Source organism: Sesamum indicum, linkage group LG13, assembly GCF_026168435.1.
Source record: "Sesamum indicum cultivar Baizhima isolate 11 linkage group LG13, ASM2616843v1, whole genome shotgun sequence".
Classification (NCBI taxonomy): Eukaryota; Viridiplantae; Streptophyta; class Magnoliopsida; order Lamiales; family Pedaliaceae; genus Sesamum; species Sesamum indicum.
The window spans coordinates 4,166,808-4,171,069 of NC_142669.1; the positions used below are offsets into that span (position 1 = coordinate 4,166,808).

Genomic DNA, 4,262 nt, shown 5'->3' on the forward strand with positions numbered 1-4,262 from the left:
TTGAAATAAAAATAATTTTAATTTTACAACTATTTATTATGTATATTAAAATAAAATTTTCCTATCATTTTTATTTTTGTAAGAAATAAAAAAAAATCTTATAGTAAAAAATAACAAGTGAGGCCAGAATATTAATCATAACTAAATTAAAATCATGATATTTTTTAACTATAGCTAAAAATCATGACAAAATATTAATTAACCATGATAAAAATTTAAATTTTCACATTGATTTTGTTTGGCCATGATTATTATTTCTGCATTTGATTATCAAATTTAATTATGATATTTTCACTATTTGGTTATTTTCTACTATTTTTATTTCTCTACATTTATAAGACACTCACTGATAATTAATAATTTGTGTTAAAAGAACAAACTCACCATATAAAGACTTTGAAAGTCATCGGCGTGTAAGAAACATGGAAGTCAATTTAAAGCCACCTGCCACTAACTCATGTTCGTGCAGCCATCCTTCACTATGGGAATTTCTTTGTATTCTCAGTCTTTCTTCTGCTTCATCTTCATACTTTCAATATTTTGCATAACTAATTGTTTTATTCAAAATGCTTACAGCCAATGCCTGGAGGATCAGAGAAGTTTGTTGTTTGAATTGAAGAGCGATCTTATATTCAACAGCACTCAATCACTAAAACTGGTGCTCTGGAATCAGACTCAAGATTGTTGCAACTGGGACGGTGTGGAATGTGATGGTGTGGGGCATGTGATCAATTTGCAGCTCGATGGGGAGGGAATTTCGGGTGGGATTCATAACATGTCAAGTCTTTCCGGCCTTCGGTACCTGGAGAAGCTAAACTTGGCTGGGAATGACTTTGGAAGTCAGATTCCAAGTGGGATTCTCAACCTCAAACATTTGATGCATTTGAATTTATCAGATGCTGGTTTTCGTGGACAGGTTCCAATTGAAGTTTCACTAATGAGGAGATTGGTCACTCTTGATCTCTCATATAAACTCGGTTATAACAGTCTAGAAATTGAAGATCTGAATTTGAAGATGCTTCTTCAGAATCTAACCGGGCTAAGAGAGCTTTATCTCGATGGCATTCAGATGTCGTCAGCAGTTCTTAATTTCTTTGCTAACTTCTCACATCTAACTACCTTGTCTCTCAGTGGATGTGATTTAAGAGGCTCATTATGATCATCCAAATACCTACCCTAGATAATCTTGATTTATCCTACAATGTGTTCCTCACTGGCTCCATACCACAATTTCATCGAAATGCATCTCTTAGGACTATGTTGCTTCGATATACTAACTTCTCAGGCCCATTACCAAATTCTATTGGTAATCTTAGCATGTTATCTGAGATAGATACGAACTTCTGCAGCTTCATTGGACCTATTCCATCCATGATTTCTACCCTAACTGAGCTAATTCATGTGGACTTATCCTGGAACTTTTTCACCGGTTCAATCCCACCATTTTATATGTCCAAGAACCTTCAATCTGTAGACCTTAGTATTAATTCACTTAATGGGAGCATCCCCAAGTGTCTCTTTAGTCTTCCTTCACTACAAATACTTCGACTTTCCTACAACCAGTTAAGTGGTCGAGTTTATGAATTTTCAACTTTACATTTTCCTAACATACTTGTGCTAGATTTAAGCAATAATAAACTGGAAGGGCAAATTCCCAATTCATTCTTCACACTAGAAAGGCTTTAAATTCTTGACCTTTCTGGCAACTTCTTCAATGGCACAGTTCAACTAGGAAAGTTGCAAAGGCTACACAGTCTTATAGAGCTTGACCTTTCTTACAATAATTTATCTTTTGACACAAGCATCACTAATACAAATTTCTCAATGTTTCCCCAGCTATTCTTTAGGTTAGCCCTAGCTTCTTGCAACCTACATAATATTCCTGATCTTACAAATCAATACATGCTGCAGATGTTGGACCTCTCAAACAACAGGATAATTGGGGAAGTACCTAATTGGATTTGGGAAATTGGTAATGGAGCACTTACCCATTTGGATCTTTCTTCGAATCTGTTGGTTAGTCTGCAGAAGCCATACCACTTTCCTAGTTCACTTAGTTATCTGGACTTACACTCAAACATACTCCAGGGGGAGTTGCCCCCTCTACCCTAAGATGCTAACTATATAGATTACTCTAATAACAACTTTGAAAAGTCCATTCCACCTAACATTGTTAACTCCACTGACTATCTAATTTACTTGTCTCTTTCGAACAATAGCCTAAGTGGAGCTATTCCGACATCCTTTTGCACTGCTACTCGACTTGATGTTCTTGACTTGTCTGCCAATAGATTGAGCGGGAGCATACTGCCTTGTTTGGTGGAAAAAGTTGAGCACCTTGCGGTGTTGAATCTTGGGGGGAACAACATCAGTGGCCATATACCGGACACATTTTCTATCTATTGTAGTCTAAAAATTTTGGATATGAGTCAGAACTATTTAGAAGGGAGGCTCCTAGTGTCCCTGGCCAATTGCAAATCGTTACAGGTCTTGAATGTTAGAAATAACAACATCTATGATGGTTTCCCATGCATGCTGCCATCTAGCTTGCGTGTGCTTGTCTTGCGCTCTAACAGATTCCATGGACAAGTAAGATGTAGCAGAAGCTGGAAAGATCTCCAAATCATTGATATAGCTTCTAACAATTTCACTGGTTATCTGTACACAAAGAGCTTTTGGGGAATGATGCTAGAAAAGGACGCACGCCTAGAAAGTGACTACAATCACTACGACAGAAGATTTGGATTTGGTGTTGAATACTACCTTGCAACAGTGAAAGTAATAATAAAAGGGGTAGAACAGGAGTTGGCGAAGATTTTGACAATCTTTACATCAATTGATTTCTCTTGTAATAATTTTCAAGGGGAGATACCAGATGCAATCGGTGATCTTAGAGCTCTTCACGTTCTCAACTTATCCCACAATACTTTCATAGGAACAATTCCGAAATCATTGGGTAAGTTGACGTATATTGAGTCAGTCGACCTCTCAACGAACCAGCTAACAGGGGAGATACCAAAAGAGCTTACAGGCCTCACATTCCTTGAGGTCTTGAATCTATCCAACAATCAGTTGATCGGGCCAATCCCAAGCGGCCCTCAGTTTCAAACGTTTTCAACAGATTCCTTCCAAGGAAACATAGGGCTATGTGGTATCCCTCTCAACATAAGTTGCAGGCATGCAGGTGAAGACGACAACATGCCACCACCTAATCCACATCAAAAGGACGAGGCCATCAATTGGGATTATGTATCTGTTGCACTTGGGTATGTTGTTGGCTTAGGAAGCATTCTCTGGCTACTTTTCTTTTGTCGAAGCTTCAGACACAAGTTCAATGATCTGACTGAGCAAGCTTTTCAAAAGATATTTTATCCCAAAGACAGGAGAATAGGACACAGAGGAAGAACAAAAAGAAGACGCCAATGCTGAAACTATACAATAGATCATGGGAAATAGCCATAAATGCTATGTATGATATTCATGCAATGAATAAAAAAGGAGTTTTTCCTGAGTATATTTTCTTAGATTACTGAATTTTTATGTTAAAATCAAGGCATGTGATTAGCAGTAATCAAACGAAAATGCCATAAATCATTATTTTAAAAAAAAATATATATATTTTAATAACTAGATGCAAAAAAGTCAGTGATATTTGTTATCAGGCGATATTTGTTACCCATTGTAGAGAGTATTTGTTGGGTGGTCATTAATTTTAGGAGGGTATTAGTAATTTTTTAAATGAAAATTTTGTTCATAATTATAACAAATTTTAGATGAGCTTGTTACAATATACTCAATTAACCATGAAAAAAAAAAGTGAAAGAAGAAGAAGAAAAAGAAAAATAAGTACTCAAATTAATTTATTGTTACTTGTCAATTGTGTTATGAAGACTAATATTCTATAGTCCAAAATCTCGAAAATCTTAATCAAGATGGAGTGTTAAAAGGGTAAGAAAATGGGTACATGAAACATATTGACTTGACTTAATTGATCCCAACCTATGTCAAGTCCTAAAAGACTCTCACTATCAGGTTTGTTTTTTAAATTGCTTACGTAATTTCATATTATAAAAGATTTTAAATTTCTTTTTTTATTTAGAATTATATTCTATAAAATATTAATTAATTTTAAATCATTTAGTATGAAATTATTTAAAATTTGTTCTTTATAATCTATTCATTCAAACACAGCATATATAAGTATAGGTGACAACTAAAGAATCAAAAGTTATATACAAATCGATAGAAATTAGTCCAACCAA

The 4,262-nt window shown here is 35.1% G+C and overlaps 1 pseudogene; it reads left to right on the forward strand.

The window, feature by feature from the left end:
• Nucleotides 1-465: 465 nt before the first annotated feature.
• LOC105155309 (receptor-like protein 6) lies at nucleotides 466-3,516 on the forward strand (annotated as a pseudogene).
• The last annotated feature ends 746 nt before the right edge of the window (nucleotides 3,517-4,262 follow it).